Source organism: Ursus americanus, chromosome 6 (assembly GCF_024610735.1).
Source record: "Ursus americanus isolate L20-20 chromosome 6, mUrsAme1.1.p, whole genome shotgun sequence".
Taxonomy (NCBI): Eukaryota; Metazoa; Chordata; class Mammalia; order Carnivora; family Ursidae; genus Ursus; species Ursus americanus.
Genome location: NC_142132.1, coordinates 60,137,498 through 60,157,338, shown reverse-complemented (window position 1 = coordinate 60,157,338; position 19,841 = coordinate 60,137,498). Strand labels below are relative to the sequence as shown.

At 35.6% G+C, this 19,841-nt stretch overlaps 1 protein-coding gene across 2 annotated transcripts in view; it reads right to left on the bottom strand.

The window, feature by feature from the left end:
• The window catches only part of JMJD1C (jumonji domain containing 1C), a 320,195-nt gene that overhangs the window by 271,231 nt on the left and 29,123 nt on the right, over positions 1-19,841 (bottom strand). The window lies entirely within an intron of this gene.

Sequence of the window (19,841 nt, the reverse complement as noted above, 5' to 3'; positions counted from 1 at the left end):
AATGAGAGAAAGTCAAAGTAAAATCAAAGCTAAAAATACTGACCAAAACCTCAGCATGCCATCTATACTCTATCAATGTTCTTCCCCAAAGATGCAGCTAGATTCTACATAATGAAGGAACTTGATGATCAAGAACACACAGCTCTGAGGCACATTTCTCAAATTATGGCATCTGGCTTCAAAGAAACCAAAACAAAACAAGACCCAGCAGTAAAACATAGGGAATCTTTAGTCATTCTTTTCTTTGGCACATTCTAGAAAAAGCCACATGATTACATATAATAAGATTTATAACATACTACAAAACATAAATATGCAGTAAAAATAAATTACTCCATATAAAGGAAAGCACTGTCTTCTAGCTCCACATAATGCTTCACTACTACAGATAATTTATTTATTCAATTAAAAAGAGTGTATAAAATAGTGTTCCAATTCCAAGTCCTGTGTTCACAGAAGCTCACAGGAAGGGAGGCCTTAGAATTTTCCCTTAAAATCACAACTGACACATATGAAAACCAGACCTCAAAAAAAAGACCTTAGCTACAAACTTAAAATTGAAATCAACATCCCCCAAACATTCTGCTACTCCAGGGCACATTTTTATATTACCTAAAATTAAATGGCCAAGAGAAATACTCAAAAGGCTAACCAACTTCACTTTTCACAAAATACACAAACAGGTTAAAACTGGTCAATTCCCATTCCATATAGCCCTTTACAAATGGATGTTTTAAGATGTATATCCCAAATGTAGCAAATTAGAAATTAGCAGTCATATAATATAGTATAATCAAAGAGCAGGAGTCAAACAAGTCTAGGTTACTTCTACCACTAAATTGGGGCAAACCGCTTTGCTTCTCTAGGAATAATATATAACACGCAGAGGCTGATATAATCTTTAAAGTTCCTGAAAGCTTGCAATTAAGACTTCTGAATAATTCATCAAGTAGCAAAGTGTCCTCTCCTGTCACATGGTAGTTTCAAAGCTGAAAAATGATGAAGGATTGACAAGAGTAATCTTGCTTTAGGAAAACAAATGTGTTTAGCCAGAAAGGTTCTATCTCAAAGGTCTCACAGAAGATAAATATATCGATCATTAATACATACATACAAAGTACAGGCCAAAGGACTTCCCAATTAAACAACAATTTTTTTTTAAAGATTTTATTTATTTATGTGACAGAGAGACAGCCAGCAAGAGAGGGAACACAGCAGGGGAGAGGGAGAGGAAGAAGCAGGCTCCCAGCCGAGGAGCCGGATGTGGGACTCGATCCTGGAACGCCAGGATCACGCCCTGAGCCGAAGGCAGACGCTTAACGACTGCACTACCCAGGCGCCCCAAACAACAATTTTTAAACAGCACTGTAGAATTGCTTCTTTTGTCTGCTCTCCAAATTTGCTCTTAAAGCTATCATATTAATCTATCAGAACTAACTTCAAATGGAGGAATTTTTGAGATGCTCTGCATTACAAATAAGCTTTATATCTGAAACCTTTACCTTGCATGCCTTTATATTCTATTTATAATACTAATTGTCCTTTTTTTCAACTATTCTAATTGCAAAAATTATCTTAAATCAATCGTTTCATTTGATTTTATATCTAAACTTGCATGGATGTTTATGTCCCCACTTGCAATTTGCTTTTAATATTCATAAGTTTAAAATTTTTATACAAATACGCTAGTATCTTTAAAGGACAGAAATACCCTGGCCCCAAACAATAGAGGTCTACTATTAGTGGGGAAAAAGTGGGATTACTAGATTACTAGATCACAGAACCTGGCTATGATTAATGTGGGACAAAAGAAATGCCCCATGCCCACCACCACAAGGCAAATCAGCTTCCAGTACAGAGAAAACACAAAACAGCAGAGAGAGAGCCTCTCCAAAGTACAGATATACCAGTAAGGCCTAAGGATATAAGTGGAATAAAAAACACTGAGTTAAAACTTTTCAGCAAATCAACCCCAACCCTTAAGCACAAAGTGATGATAGAAGTATTTAAAATTGACGATGCACTGAATGTAACCAAAGCAAGAAAAAAAACCCACATAAACCCAATCAAAACTCCAGGAAAGACTGATTCAACCCCATGCACAAACAACTAAAACAACTTAGCAGAACAAGAATCATACCCATTTCTTAACATAAATCCTATATACTTCAATCTCTACTATCCTGCAAATGATGGCTGGCATTCAATCAAAAAGTATAAGCCTGGCCAGAGGGGTGATTTGGTAATCTACCTTCACCGTCCCAAAATTATAAGCTACACAAAATCTAAAGGGCAAACAAATCAGTGAGGAGACAAAATAGTCAACAGAAGCAGAATTAGACATAACTAAAATGTTAGAACTATCAGCCAATGAACTAAAATAATTATTAGTAATGATGAAGGATCAAATGGAACATGCAAACAATAGGTATATTTAGATGGCAAATATCACAGAAACTATAAGAGTTGAATAGAAAAGCTAAAAGAGTCAATCTGAACTGCTAAAGAATGAGAAATGCAGTACAAAATTTTAAAAAGCCTTTAACATGTTCAGCAACAGACTTGACACAGCTGAGGAAAGAATCAATGAACTTGAAAACAGGTCAAGAGAGATTATCAAAGCTGAAACTAGACAGGAAAAAGAGTGGGAAAAAATCTACACCAACAGAACAGCAGGGAACAGTTTACAACTCATTTTATGAGGCAAGCATTATCCTGAAAACAAAATCAGACAAAGAAATCACATGAAAAAAACTACTATAGATTCTTATCCTTCACAGATGCAAAAATCCTCAACAAAATATTAGCAAATGAAATTCAGTAACTTGGAAAAAAGATAAAATACCACAACCAATAGGGATTTATCCCAAGAATACAAGTTGATTCAACATTAAAAGATCAATCAGTATAATTCAACAGGTCAACAAACTAAAGGAAAAAAATATGATGGCATAAACAAATGCAAAAACTAAGCATTTAAAAAAATCTAACCCCTATTCATGATAAACTTCTCAGCACATCAGGAATAGAGGGGCACTTATACAACCTGATGAAGTGCATTTACTAAAAACTTACTGCTAACATCATAGCTAATAATAAAAGACTAAATATTGTCCTCATCACTCCTATTCAATAACACATTCAAGATCTAGAAAGTGCAATAAGACAAGAAAAAAAGAAATAAAAGGCATACAGATTGAAAAGGAAAAAATAAACCTGCTTGTATTCACAAATAGCATGACTGTCTATGTCGATTCACAAAGAATCTTCAAAAAAAGCTCCTAAGAGCTAATAAGTGAGTTTAGCAAGGTTGAAAGGTAAAAGATCACTATACAAACATCAATTATATCTCTATAGACTAGGGGAAAAAAAGGAAAATCCAAACTTAAAAACAGTACTATTTATAATAGAGCCAAAAAACATAAAAATATGCACAAATGTAATAAAATATATGCAAGATCTCTATGCTGAAAATTACAAGTACTGATGAATGAAGACTAAATAAGTGGACTGATATACCACGAGTGTGTATTTGAAGACTCAGTTCTCCCCAAATTCATCTACAAATTCAAAGTAATCTCAATCAAAAGAACAATTTTTTTTATGTTGACATCAATAAGTCGATTCTAAAATCAACAAAGTAAGTAAGGCAAAGTAACTGGAACAGCCAAGACAATTTTAAAAAGAAAAAATTGGAAGACTCAAACTATCTTATCTCAGGACTACCCTATAAAGATACATTAATCAACTCAGCATGACATCAGCAAAAGAGTAAACAGATGAATAGAAAAAAATAAAGAGTCCAGAAATAGACCCATACATATATGGACAACTGATTCTTGACAAAAGTAAAAACGCAATTCAGTGGAGAAAGGATGGCCCCATCAACAAGTGGTTCTAGAACAATTAGATATCTACATGCCCCCCAAAATATCTCACCATATACTAAAATTAACTCAAAATGATAGACCTAAATGTAAAATATAAAACTAAAAAAGTTTTAGAAGAAAACAAAAAACTTTTCATAACACCAGGTTAGGCAAAGATTTTTAAAAATCCATAAAATTTATAAAATTAAAAATTAAACATTAAAATTAAAAACTCCTCTCCAAAGGTTACAGACTGGGAGAAAATATTTGCAAAATACCTATCTGATAAAAGACTGGTATCCAGATTATTTAGAGTTCTCTCAAAACTAATAAAAAAAAATTTTAACAGGCAAAAGATTTGAACAGACACTTCATCAAGTAAGATATATGAATGGCATAATAAGCACATGATGTCTGGCTGTCCCACTTAAAGTAATGTTCATATTGGTTACTGTATTCAAGTGTTGCCATCCTGATTCACTCAATGATCATTCTCCATTATATTTACTTACGGGTTGACCAAATGGGATTTGCTAATTCTATCATTCCATCTGCATTTATTATCTGGAATTCTTCTAAAAAAGACTCTCCCTAATTAACTATTTGGTTGTCTTACAATACAGTTTACACAGAAAAAACTGCATAAATTCTTGATTCTTTTCTATTTATAAATTCTCAAAATAATGAATTGGTGATCTAGCACCTTCCAAAGTTATTATATCTATACTTTATTACTATCAATTTCTTTTTGTCCTTCTAACTTTTAAGTTGTGCTATCTTGCAGAAGGAAATAAACATGGTGATAATATATTCGGAATTCTTTGGACAGATTCCTGAATGCTAATGTGAAGTACTGTGAACTTTAACACTGAAAAGATGTACTGAGTAATTTTTAACAAAAATAGGGCCTCTTTCAGAGACTATTAGCAGCATCAAGAAAACCAAAGCAATTTGGAAGGTGTGTCCTAGACTTTTTTTTTTTTTTTTTAATTTCAAAACACTCCTCCTCACTGCCCTAAAAACTTCTTGAAAATCTTTTGGATATCTTTGTCATAAAGCATGGAGGGATATATGGGAAGTCAACAAGAACACTATAGGCATATGGTAGGTAGAAAAACTGTAAAGGCAACATAATAAAATATCTCAATCCATAGGTGAAAGTCATATGTGAGAAACAAAATTTGCTTCCCTAGAATTACCTTTTTTTTTTTTTTAAGATTTTATTTATTTATTTGACAGAGACAGAGAGAGAGACAGCCAGTGAGAGAGGAAACACAAGCAGGGGGAGTGGGAGAGAAAGAAGCAGGCTCCCAGTGGAGGAGCCTGATGTGGGGCTTGATCCCAGAACACTGGGATCACGCCCTGAGCCAAAGGCAGACGCTTAACAACTGCGCCACCCAGGCGCCCCTAAAATTACCTTCTGAAAGTCAAAAGCATCTTGTGATTCTAAATCACAGGGCATCTATACCTCCCTTAACTGACTAGGAAAGCAGAAATGTACGTGATACATACAACTAAGTATAATACAACATGGCAAGTGTTATAAAGCAGTATAATTAGATCCCCCTGGAACACCTGAGTTAAGCAATTGTATACGAACAGTTTAAGAATGTTTCCCAGGGAAGATGACATCTAGGTTATGTTTTGAAAGTTAAAAAGCATTTTTGTGGAAAGGTAAAAAGAAAAAAGATTTCAAGGCAGAAAAAATACCGCAAAAGATGACACTGGTGTTTAGAAATATGGGTTGCATCTAGGGGATAATCAAGTTGTGTGGTGTAAGTCACATATATAGTCAGAGGCCACTATAAATGAAGCCACTATTTCCTATGCTACTAGCACATTATGTATGTTACAGTATGTTGCCCACACTTTGTCTTTAGGCAATTAGAGACACAGTATATACATTTTTAAGCCAAGTGATAGGATCAGATTTGGTTTTTAGAGAAATAAACCTACTTAATAATGTGAAGAATAAAAGAGGAAAGACAACAGAAACGGAACGACCAAGTAGAGAACACTATTTTAATATCTAACACAATGACTGTGAAAAGGAATGAGTCAGGAGGTGAGGGGGCTGGACAAATTAAGAACCAGAGCAGACATGGAACTAGCAGGATTTACTCAATGTAACTAACCAAAAATGAACTGCAGATTTCTACTTTGGGGTATTAAGACAAAGAGGATCCCAGTAACCAAAAAGATAAAAGATTTTTTAGAAGACTATATAGTATCAATGGTTTCATTCCAGTAGTAGGATTACCAGATCTTGTTGCTGTTATTGTTCTTCTTCTTCTTCCTACTTTTCCAGATCTTCCAAACACAGGACTGTGGAAAAGTACTATGAAAAAATGAGTATCTGTTTCTTAGACGATTTAAAAAATCATCTTAAAAAACAGTTTTATTCTAGAGGCTGTCTAATCATACAGCATTTTTCTATGGCCAATATAAAAGTTCTGATCAAGCTAGGAAGGAGTCAAATTTAATCGAGAAGTAAAATACAGAGCCCATCTTCTGAAGCAAGACCCCCAACTGCGTATATTCAATGCAGGCAACAACGAATCCTTCAGAAACAGCCTAATATGTAGTTTTACAAGCCAGGACAACTCAAAAGCCTAGCACACTAGCACTGAAAGCTGTGAACACAATGGTTATGCAATAAATGCATTCAACCTTCCTTCAGTACATATTATTGATGATCTTAAAATATAATTACATAACAGTAATAATTATTCCTTATAGACAGTTTGAATGCCTATAGAAAGAAGCACCATTAACACTTCTGGTTCAAAGTGGGTGTTTCTTTTACCCTACATTCCTGATATACTACTCAATAAAAAATGGATGGATGGAAAATGAGAAAGCCCAGGACCACCATGGCTACCAGTGTGTGTGTGTGTGTGTGTGTATATATATATATTTTTTTTTTTAAAGTTCCTTTTTTTTCTGAGTCTTACCAACAGTCCTTTCCTTGCTTTCATTCTATATATCACAGGATATTAATTTTCAAGGGTAGAAATGGTAAACATTTTCATCATCCAGCCCGTAATTCATATTTATATGTTAGAGAAATTATGTTTACTATAACCACATTGTAAACTCATAATAATAAAAGGCTCACATTTATAAATTTTACAAATGCCGTTCATATGCTGACACATTAGAAAATTATTTTAAACATCACTATATACTGAATCCTCAAATGTTTTATTAAATTCAATATATTCACCAAGAAGGGGACCTGGGTGCCTCAGTAAGTTAAGCATCCGACTCTTGATTGTGGCTCAGGTCATGATCTTAGGGTCCTGAGATCGAGCCCCTGCGTCTAGCTCCCCACTGGATGTGGAGCCTGCTTAACATTCTCTCTCTCGGGGTGCCTGGGTGGCTCAGTTGTTAAGCGTCTGCTTTCGGCTCAGGGCGTGATTTCAGGGTCCTGGGATCTAGCCCTGCATCAGGCTCCCAGCGGAGCAGGGAGGATGCTTCTTCCTCTCCCACTTCCCCTGCTTGTGTTCCCTCTCTCGCTGGTTGTCTCTCTCTCTCTGTCAAATAAATAAATTAAAAAATCTTAAAAAAAAAAAAAAGATTCTCTCTCTCCCTTTCCTTCTACCCTTTCCTGCTGGCTCATGTACTCACTCGCTTGCTCTCTCAAAAAATTTAAAAATTAAAAATAAATAAATAAAAGCAATATATTCACTGAGAAACTATAAGCATTTCTCTTAGGGACTACACAGGATTTCCTTGATTATAGGTATAGTTAGAAATAGTATGAAGCCTTTTTCTAAACTAATAGTTGATAAATAGCGTAAAATGGAACCGTTTTTAATCTTACTTTAGAAAATTTATATCTTAGGATTTGAAAAAAATTAAGATACCTTAATTTTATTTTATTTTAATGTTTTAAGATACCTCAATTTTAAAGTTGGATTTGAGAAATTTTCATTTGGAAATTACCCTGCTAGAAATGTCCAAACTCATATTTATTACAACTAATATGTCTACTGGATAGCATTTATGTTTTAAAACAATAGGCATATTTCCTTTTAAAATTTTTTTTTGCTTTTTTTCCTTTTAAAAACACAAGCAGTACTCAAACTAAATAGTCTTTTTTAATTCTGCAGCTTTGAGAATTCACTTAGAAGCTTCATTTAACAAAAGACATTTCTGAAATAAACCCTAGTCAATTACAGATTATCCATATAGGGTTTATTAACTCTGTATATTTCTGGTGTTTTCTCTGCCACCCAGGACATTTTTAGACCTTTTTCACAGCCTCACTTAGTAACAGAAACAGTTCTCTTAGAAATAAATTAATCTCCAGTTTATTAAGACCATTTTAGGGATAGAGCAAAGGTAAAAATTAGTAGACAAACAAAACCAAAAAACAAAGTAGTAAAATATATGAGGGGAGGAGGAGACAAACAGAAACTGGAAAGACATATGTGGAAAAGAAAAACCTAAATCAGAGAGAGAATCATGAAGTTTTCCTTGGATAAAAGACTATGAAGATAAAGAAAAACTCTAAATTTCCATTCTTTCACATTCTAATCTAGATATATAAACTGATAGAATACATTCCAATGCCACAAGTACATTTTTAAATTACAAGCCTTTCAAGGGTTTTTGGCTATACAGTTGATCCTTGAACAGTGCAGGTTTGAACTGTGCAGATCCACTTATACATGGATTTTTTTCAATAAATGCAGTATAGTATTATAAACATATTTTCTCTTATGATTTTTCTCTAGCTTACTTCACTGTAAGAATACAGTATATAATATATACAACATACAAATATATGTTAATTGACTGTTTATGTTACCGATGAGGCTCCGGTCAAGAATAGGCTAATTAATAGTAGTTAAGTTTTTGGGGAATCAAAAATTATAGCAGATTTTCAAATGCATAGGTGGATATTCCTAACCCCTGCATTGTTCAAGGGTCAACTGTATACTGATCTAGTCTAGAGAGATATAATTATTCAGAAAATATTTTAACGTTCTGGGCTGACAAGTCAATATAACGTAACATAGGGGTTAAGAGAGAAAACTCGAGCTAAATTCTCTAAATTCTAATCCCTGCTCCACCATTTACTAGCTGTATGACCTTGGGCAAATAACTTGATCTCTCTGTGCCCCAATTTATCATCTGTAAATGGAAATGATAATAGTCCCCATATAAAGAACTTGCTGTGAAGATCCAATGAGTGAATACATGCTACATGCTTAGAATAGAGTTGTACAAAGGAAGCATTCAGTAAGTACTGGCTATTGCCAAGAAAGGACAGTAACACCCCATTTGTTTATTCTTCCAATGCTTCCAATTAAAAAAAAATTAAATTCCTAATTACCATACATGGTTGCTCTAATCCAGCTGTGATGATTTTGTAAAGTCTCAAATTCTCTAGTTTATGTAACTATTTTCATAAATAAACTCATCTCAAATTATAGTAACCATAAAATCTTAAGTAAAAGAACTATAAATCAACAAAAATCATCTTTAAAATGGGTCAGTTGGACTGTTTCTTACTATTCCTCATGAAGACAAGTGATTACCTAAGAAATTTGCTAGTTTAATTCCTCCATGAAAACTAACACAATTTAAAGAAGGTAAATCACTATTTCAGTTACAAATAAAGCATGAAACACTGAAACAATACAGTCATTTCTACAAAGTATTCACAAAACACATCCTCATGTTAGCTCCCAGGTAAGCTGATGCCTAAGTCTAGATAAAGGCTTCAGCCTCGGCACTATTGATGTTTTGTGACAGATAATTCTTTAGGGAGGAGACACTGTCCTGGGTGTTATAGGATGTTTTAGCAGCATCCCTAGCCTTGACCCACTAGATGCGAGTATCATCTTCCCTTCTCAACCCTTTACTCCCCCATCCCCTTGTAACAATGTCTGAAGACATTATCAAACGACTCCTGCAGGGCAAAATTGCTCCTAGTTGCTCTAGATTGTGAGAAAAGTTATTTTAGTTTTAACAAACAGGGGTTATAATAACAACCAGGTTTTCCCCACCACCCTCCCCCCCCCCTTTTGGGGCTATTCCTTGATAACATCACAAAAAAGATGGATTATCTACCGACAACGAATTTTACGATCTCGATAATAATTGCAAATAGGACTGCAGCTGGTGTCTATTTTACACTTACTTGATTTTCTGCAGAAACCAAAAGGATGTAATTCTTCTTTAATACATTTTTCAAAACTATGATTCATTTAAAATTTTCCCCTTAGGCATTAGGATTGGAAATGTTAATTATATCTATCTTTTAAACCAGACACATTACGTTGCCAATCACAAGCACAGTATTTCAGCAAAGGAAAGGCTAAGACTTATCAGCATGTGAGATCTATTAAGTCTGTGATAGGCATTTAACATGTATTACCTCATTTAGTCCTAAAAATATTCTTTAGCGGCATTAATGTCTCCAATTTTTAAGAAGAGGAAACTGAGGTTAAGAAAGAATTACATCACTAAGTCATGCTGCTAGTGACATAATCAGGACTGGATTGCAAGTCACCACCACCATTGTTCACATGCTCTATACCAGAAAGAATGATCCTACCAACCTGCACTTCAAAACAATCAATGGATGAGATAGTACTGCTTTTCCTCACTGAAAAATTTTTGAATATACAACTTTCAGTGTATCTAACTTTTCTAAATGAACAGTACCTTTTTCTTAATATTTAGTACCCTTCTCCTCAAAACAAGCACAGCACTTAATTGAATCTCATAGTGGCCTTTGTAATAGAAGAATTTGTAGTTGAGTAAGATTTTATGGGAAAATAGGGTTGAAAAACGTAAGCTCTGGATCAAAACAATGAAAGCAATGACAATCTTATTTTTATATTTATTTGTAACATACTGATATACATAATGGCAAGAATAAAAAAATCCATACCAACTTGTATATCTAAAATTGATAATAGTGATTACTATGCATTTAATTTGTATTGACCTTTGATTTGGAGATAATAATGACATATTTCCTACAACAGCCAGATTTGTGGTAAAAATAGAGGAAACAAAAGAAACGAGTTTCCTCAGTTTTCCCGGCGCCACTACTAGAAGGCCTTGAGGATCCTCACTATACTAGGACAAAGCTAAGGTTCATGCTGCTCTCCTCTCCCCTTATTCTTTGGAAGGATGAGTCAGGATCTGACATGAGAGGTTTGTTTAAAAAAAAAAACAACTACTCAGAATTAGCTCATCTTTGCACAAATTAAAAAGAAAAATCCAGGAATAGAAGAATATCCTCTAAAGGGATAATAAAAACACTAGCCTCATGAGGATTAAGTGAAATAATTTATGTAAAACAACTAGCACAGTGCCAGGCACAAAGTAAATGCTCAGGAAATGTTATGTATTTGTCATTTTTATTGTTGTTAAAAGGAAATGTTAGTATAAAGACTTTTAAAACACAGAGGAGGGGCGCCTGGGTGGCTCAGTCAGTTAAGTGTCTGCCTTCGGCTCAGGTCATGATCCCAGGGTCCTGGGATTGAGCCCCACATCAGGCCCCCTACTCTGCAGGGAGTCTGCTTCTCCTTCTGCCTCTCCCCCTGGCTTGTACTCTCTCTCTCTTGCTCACTCTCTCTCTCTAATAAATAAAGTGCCCAAGGCACTTCCTGAAATTTCTGTGCTCTCCCCTTTCCACTTGTTCTTTCAAAATCCCCTTGTTTGGTGTTACCCTCAAATAATACAAGTTTTTCTTACAACCTTATTTTACCTCACAAATCTTTATTTGGTTATTTTTTTAAACTTAGGTTCAGTTTTTTGTTTGTTTTTAAGATTTTAATTTACTTATTTGTCAGAGAGAGAGAGAGCACAAGCAGGGGGAGAGGCAGGCTGAGGGAGAAGGAGGCTCCCAGCTGAACAGAGGGCCATGTGGGACTCGATTCCAGGACCCTGGAATCATGACCTGAGTCAAAGACAGACGCTTAACCAACTGAGTCACCCAGGTGTCCCACATCACAAATCTTTAAACAGAACAAAATAGTAGCAGGGGAAAAAAAAAAAGGTTATCTGCTCTCCCTTTCTCAAGGTCAATGTCTTTCTCTTTCTGAGCCTGTGACAGTTAAATGTAGAATAATGAGGAGCAACATCTTATCCTAGAAATAAAATTTCACAATTGACAAAAAGATATTATAAATATATCCAAATTTACTCAAATTTCAAATTATGAGATCTCATATTTAGAAAAACATCACTGTGCACGTCTTACTTCCATAACTGGACCAGAAGCATTTTGAAAGCAGTGATGAGGACCTTTGAATCCCCCATAGCACTTGACACAATGCCTAACAGAGTAATTATTAAGTATTATATAAGTGGATTCATGTTTTTCTCATTTTAACCAAAAATTAAATCTATTAATTTATTCAACAAACATTTGTCAAGGCCCTACCATATGCCAGGCACTGTTGCCTACAATGGGGATCCAAAAGCGAACAGGAAAGATATGTTTTCTACTTTCACAGAGTTTACAGTATATCTGTGGATATACAAACAAGTAAAAAGACCTTTATCATTTGGTACTAAAGTATGAGAAATCCAAGAGAAGACATTAAATGGGTAGATGAATGGCAGCACATAGAAGGGGCAACTAATCCAGGCTTCGAGTTGCAGCAGTGATCAGAAAGGAATAATGGGATTGATGAAGCCTGAAGAATGAATGAAAGTCAGCCAAAGAAGGAGAAAGGTAAAGGATTTCAGGTAAATGTAAAAAACAGAGCATGAGAGAACACGGTATATTTGAGGAACTGAGAGAAATTCAGTACAATATGACTAAGACTCGAAACACTTATTGGGGCAGGGGGTATTTGGGGGCAGAGGGAGTATAGGTCGAGAGATATGGAGCAGTGAGAGCTGAGAGTGGACATGTTAGCAGCAACCAAGTGGCCATGACCTTATGAAGTTTGGGCTTCAGACTATTAGCAAGTAGAGACATTTAAGGACTTTAAGCAGGGAAGTCATGGAATCAGATTTGTGTTTAAAATGATTAACGCACTGCAGCATGGAGAATGGATAGAGAAGAATAATTAAGAGACTGTTGCAGTAAGTTATCTTATTCTATTTCTTCTTGTAACTTTAATGTTTCCCCCTCTAATGACACCTTACTATAGGCATTTAGAAATCCTCATGTCTTTCCCATCTAAAATTGAACCCACCCACTCATTTGCTTAACTGCTCATCACCCTACAGTTATTCTATCTCTCAAATTATAGTTACATTTCTTAAAGTCCTTTCTCCAAATAACTCTATGTGGCTCATACCTCACTTTCCCCAGGTCTCTATTCAAATATTACTCTAATGTGAGGCTCTCTCTGCACTCCATATATAACAGCACCCTCTTTCCCAGCTCTGTCATTTCCTAACCCCATCACCATCTGACTATGGGCAAGACACTATGCTAAATTCATGATAGCCAGGAGATGGGTGAAGCAAGTGACACATAAAGGCTAACTTGACAAAGGTCACAAAATTAGTTAAATGTAGGAGTCAGAATTCAATTTCAGATAAGCTCATGATATCACAAAGTTGAGGGAGGACAAATCTAAAACCTTCTATTTTCTTTTCTCTTCAAAGAGAAGACAAAGTCATCCACTAAGAATAAGAGAAAGGCAATGAGATAGGAAATTTGAGGAGAATAACGAAGGCCTGAAATAATCCCAGGAAGGTATTAAAGAACTGCCAGGCACAATTAAGGACCCAGATGAATCAGAAACTCTGCATTTATGGTGACCATGACCCATGTGATTTTTCATCAGGAATACAGGTGAAAAGGCAAATTAAGGCATACAGTTAGAATAATGGTTTTCAACAAAAAAGGACAGGATGGGCAATTTTGTCCTCTTGGGAAATGTGGCAATGTCAGGAGACAATCTGGTTGTCACAATATACAGAAAAGGGCTTGCTACTGGCCTTTACTGGATGCTGTTAAACATCTTACAATGCACAAGACAGCCTTCAACACAAAGAATTATCTGGTCCAAAGTGTTAACAGGTGTGAAACCCTGGCGAACAATCCAGGTTGGGAGATTTTCTAGGCACATCAACAGAAAGGTAACAAGACAAGGGAACTAAAGACGGCTGATTGGTTGGTTGAGATAACAGATTTTGAAGGTGGGTAAAGAAAAATTTTAGTATGTGAGAGGGCTTGAAGAGCATCACCAAAGGAAAGGGCAAAATGGCCTCTGTATCTGAAGTGCCTGAATGGCTGACATGTCACCAATGAGAGGACATTACGATTGGGTAAGTGCAGATGCTGGAAAATCTAAAGTGCACCAAGGAGACAAATGGTTAGCCTAGAAAAGAGCAATGGATAATAAGGTCAGAAGTTCTGGAGCCAATCTATGAAGTCCTTCTATGCCAGGCTTTATACTTCTGGCCAAGAAATCTGATTTTTTAGAAAAGGAAATAGCAAAGATGGAAGTAATAGTTCAGGAAGGCAGATCTGGAAAGGCAAGCATTTGAGATGAATTAGGGCAGGGGAAGTAGGAGACAAAGAGGTCATTTATAAGATTACTATAGTTATCTAGGAATAATGTGACAAAGGCTCTGACAGTTTTCAACCTTGAGTAAGAAAGGAGATGAAGCTATCATTTACTGTGACACTACTGTTTATGTCACATTCATTACATCATTTATTCCTTGCTTAAAATTTATAAAAAAGGTATATATTCCCGTTTTACAGATGAGGAAATACAGACATGGGGAGGAGAAAGGAAGTGCATATATGGTCACAGAACATGGATGACAGAGCTGGGATTCACTCTACAGTGATCTGATTCCAAATTTCCACTTTTAGGAACTGACATATTAGAAGGTGTGACTTTTTTTTTAAAGCGAGGGTTGAAAATGGGTTTATATGTTTGCACACATTTGTTTGATAATCTCAATAATTTATCACAGTCACAGCATGAATTCATATGTGAACATCTCTTTAATAAGACAGAAGGCCCTCCAAGTATGCCCTGCTTTCAAACAAAGTGGGGATCCATCAGACCAGAAGAGTAGTCCAGCTGCAGCCTCCCTAGAGCTGAGAAAACAGCATTTTTAAATGGTATCTTAGGCAGTAACGTTCTAAAGCTTTCTCTGATTAGGGCCAGTTTGGGAAAGAACTATGGTGTCTAAAAGAAAATATAAAATGTACATTAGAAAAAAAGAGAGAGAGATGACTATCCTAACATTTCCATGAATAGCCATTAAGCCCAGGTTCTTTTCAAAATGGGTTGAAAGTGAATCTTAAAAAAAAAAAAACTGCTGTCCTATATTTAAAGACAATACTATTTACACTACAGCAGGAACACATTCTCAGAATTGATCACAACCATTTAATTAAGACAGCAATAAACAGAGAAAATAGGAATAGAGTTTTATATAACCTATCTTATGTGAATAAGTTGATATTAACTTTTCTTTTCCCATAATTTGGTAACTAAAGATACATTATAGTTATACTATAAAATCATTTACGCTATGGAAGTTGCAAAAGTGGAGTGGGTTTTTTAGGAGAGCTTGAGGGGACTTTAGAGCACTGGTAACATGCTGTTTCTTGCTCTAGGTGCTACTTATATGAGTGTGTTCAGTTGTGAAAATTCATTAAGATACATACATATTTAACACATATTTTAACACATATTTAACACACTTCTCTGTGTGTATAGTATGCTTCAATAAAAGAAGAATTTGTAGGGGCGCCTGGGTAGCGCAGTTGTTAAGCGTCTGCCTTCGGCTCAGGGCATGATCCCGGCGTTCCGGGATCGAGTCCCACATCGGGCTCCTCGGCTGGGAGCCTGCTTCTCCCTCTCCCCTGCTGTGTTCCCTCTCTCGCTGGCTGTCTCTCTGTCACATAAATAAAATAAAATAAAATTAAATTAAATTAAATTAAATTAAATTTTAAAAAAAGAAGAAGAATTTGTAGCTGCTGAAAAAAAAAACATGTGTGAGGAGCCTGACAGGTAGATGGAAGACAGATCATATTCTGGATTTCTTAAAAACAAAAATAAAAAAGATAAAGATGTTGTGGAAATAATTGAGTGAGAGAACTAGAAGGATAGAAGGCTGTGATCAGTGTGGGATCAAATTTAGTATTTCAGAGCTGGAACATTCAAGATGACTTACAGAACTACCGTTTGTCCTTACACATAAGTGGAAGAAATAAAGTAGAAATAAAAGTTGCTAGAGATGAGGTCAAGGAAATGAGAAAGTATGTTGTTGGATGGGCCACACACTTGGATGCAGAAGACAAAGGGACATCAAGAATAAAAGGTAAGACAGTAAATGAACTCTGTTCTTCAGGGAATGGAGTGCCACAATTGGAATGAAGAAGAAAGTAGCATGACTGGGAGGCCTGAACCTCAAGAACAAAGGATTGTCACAAGAAGGAAGATGAAGAATGCTCCGGAAATGGCACTAGGCACTGAGGACTTGACACTGTGCCTCATGACCCTGAAAAAAATGCATGATAAGAAGAAATGAAAGCCAAATTCCAGTAAGGCAAGGTGATGACCAAGAAGCCATTACTGTTACCCAAAAGAATAACATCTTAAAGAATTTATCAAAAATTAACTGTATAAACCAAGGGAGGTTTGGGGAAAGACAAACTAGTATTTATAATTAAAATAAATACTTTTTCCTCTAGAAGCAGGCTAAATTTTTAAAGTAATACACTTCTTCATGACCTTCTGCTACAAACTAGGCTACCAAATGTAATGAAATACTCAAACTTACCTACATTTTTAAAAGCATCTAGGTAATTTGCAATATATTCTATATTAAATATGACAGGAGACCCTGTCTGATTTTTATAGTAAAATATTTTTGAGCATTCCACAACACAATTTAAAGATTACATGTAACTATGGGGATTTAATTCAACTTCGTCATTTTCTGTAGGCCAAGGATTATGATTATGTGATAGTGATTAAAAATATAAAATAATTAAATATAACAACAAAAAAGGATATAATCCTCTTATACAGAATATACCCAATACAAAACCATAAAAAAAAATCCCTAATTATAAGTCTACCTTACCATATAAAGACATCCTATTCAATTGAAAAGTCTGTAACAGACAAGTATATTGGTATATCTCATTTTCTTTTTACCTGAAACTTGGGATTCTCTCCTAAGATTAAGGTTAAATACAAAACTAATTAAATAAAACCAGTTTTCCAAGTGTTTTTAATGTCCTGGTTTCAAAAGTAATTTTTAAAAATGTTTAATAATAACATGAAAAATAAAAATTTAAATGAACAAAACTGCCTAAAGAACTAAAAAAAAAAAAAATTTTTAGCTGAACTGCTGAACTACTTTTCTTCTTTTTCTTTTTTTTTTTTAAGATTTTATTTATTTATTTAACAGAGAGAGGGGCAGCGAAAGAGGGAACACAAGCAGGGGGAGTGGGAGAGGGAGAAGCAGGCCTCCCGTCAAGCAGGGAGCCCAATGCAGGGCTCGATCCCAGAACCCTGGGATCATGACCTGAGCCGAAGGCAGACGCTTAACAACTGAGCCACCCAGGTACCCCTGAACTACTTTTCTTAACTATTCCTGTCAGAAACTCCCAAAAACAGATAACAAGTGACTCACAGTAGACAAGAAGAAACACATTTTATTCTGTTTGATGCAAAAAAATTTTATATCATTTTTAAATATTTTTTATGTCTTCATCCCATTGATTTTCCTTCCTCTTTTTCTTTTCTTCCCCCTGTTCTGTTTTTCAGTTTTTACCTGTCATGCCTTCTTGTCAAAAAATATAATTTTAGTTTTTTAAACACTTTTCTTTTTTTCAGACTCGAATATTTGATCAATTAACATAGTGTATTATTAGTTTCAGAGGTAGAGTTTAGTGATTCATCAGTTGCATATAACACTCACGCTCATCACATCAAGTGCCCTCCTAAATGTCCATCATCCTAAAATATAATTTTAAATAAAAGTTATTTAAAAACTATTAATAAGTTTAACACTGTAATTATGAGAAGCCAGAGAGCACAACCAAAAGGAACAAAAATTAAACTGAAAAAAAACTAAAGCCAAACCATGTCTTTTCTGAAACAACCAGTAATAAGTGGTTGAGTTTAAGAAAGTTTGGAACTCAGGGGTGCCTGGGTGGCACAGTGGCTTAAGCCTCCAGCTCTTGGTTTCAGCTCAGATTGTGACCTCAGGGTCTTGAGATCGAATACCGCGTTGACTCCACTCAGCACAGAGTCTGCTTGAGATTGTCTCTATTTCTCTCTGCCCCTCATGCTTGTGCTCTCTCTAAAATAAATAAATAAATCTTTAAAAAAAAAAAAGTTTGGAACTGAAATTTTAGAGTTTTTAATAAATGATCGGCTTCCTGCCCAATCTGAAAGAGATAGCTTTGGGGGTCCTCTAACCCTAGTTCCAGTATGTGCGCAGGGGTGATCTTCCCTCGGGGCCTCAGGTCGCACTGAGAGTTCATCAGGCAAGATGCACTAAGCAGCTCCAGCAAGATGCGGCCCTGGGCCCTCTCAGACCACTGTTCTCTGCGTTATGTGATCCAGGCACACTTTTCCATGTTTGTCCCTCAAATGGGCCAAGCTGCCTCCAACCTCTGAGTCTTGCCTGTGCTGCTCCCTTTGTTGGAAGGCACTTTCCCAGGCTCTTGACCTAGTGCGCTCATTGTCAAACTTCAAGCCTAAAATGCCACCTCTTCAAGAAGGCCTTCTCAGATACCCTCACCTAAAGTGACCTCACCAGTTACTACTCCCTTCTCACTCCTCTATTTATTTCCTTCATAGCACTTAGCACAACCTATAATTACTTATTTACTAGCTTGTATTTGTCTCATTAACAAGAATGAAAGCTTCATCTGGGCAGGGACCTCATCTTGTTTAATCGCCAATTTCCAGTACAGTAGCTTCATAAACACTTTTGTTGGATACATGATAGAAGGTACTGATAACAACAAGGATACTGATGGTAATGATAATAGCTAACATTTACTAAGCACTTATCACACCTGCCAGGTATTCTATAGAGCAATTTACAGATAAAGTACTAGTATACCAACCTTAGAAATAAGAAAACTGAGACACTTAGCTATTAAGTTACCTTGCCCAATAGTCGCACAACTTAGTATGTGGGCCTCTCCACAGGGCAGCCCCAAAGTTGACAGAGAGGAACTGACTTGTTAAATGGAGAAAACTGGAATTGTTCTTTTCCTTAACTGTTCTACTTCCTTCTTTCCTCTTGCCTTTCTCATCTTGCTTTATTATTATAGCTCTTCTTTTTCAATACTTTTCCTCCCCACTCCCGATTATTTTAAATTATTGACACTTTGCTCCACTTAATCTGATTCAAAATAATTTCATGGTGTACTTTATTATATAATATTTTAATATAAGGTAAGTAGTGTCTTTAAAATATTATACAAAGATCTACAATTTTATTTTTTAATAAGAAGGAACCTGCACCAATACTCTTGACCCTCCTTTTTCTTAAACAGTGACTCTCATACAGCAGGCAGGTTATGGACTGCTTAGAATAAACAGGAAAGAATAAGAAAAGGAGAGGCTTCGTTTTTCTTTCCTCTCCTTTCTCCTGGTATCCTAAGAAGGTGAACATGAATATAAATACTATGCAATCCTATACTATCCTATACTATAAATACTATGCAATCCTACCTATAAAGAGCCACTTCCTTACCGTGTCTGAAAATTTGCTTTGGAGTACAAGTTTAAATTTAGGTCTTGGTACTACTCTATTTCACACTGTCACCAGAGAATCTTTCATGGTTGTTCCCGTATCGGCTTAGAGCTACAACCCTCCTCAGGGGAAAAAGCCAAGTTTGGGCTCCGGACTGTTCCCAGACAAATAAGGCAACTCTCAGAGTGCTAAGCAGTTGGATGAGATAGCTGCCATAACACTTCTGTGAGAGTCCCTAGAAGGAGTTTTCTTGCCAGCCTCAGAAACAGTTATTTGTCACCACAAAAG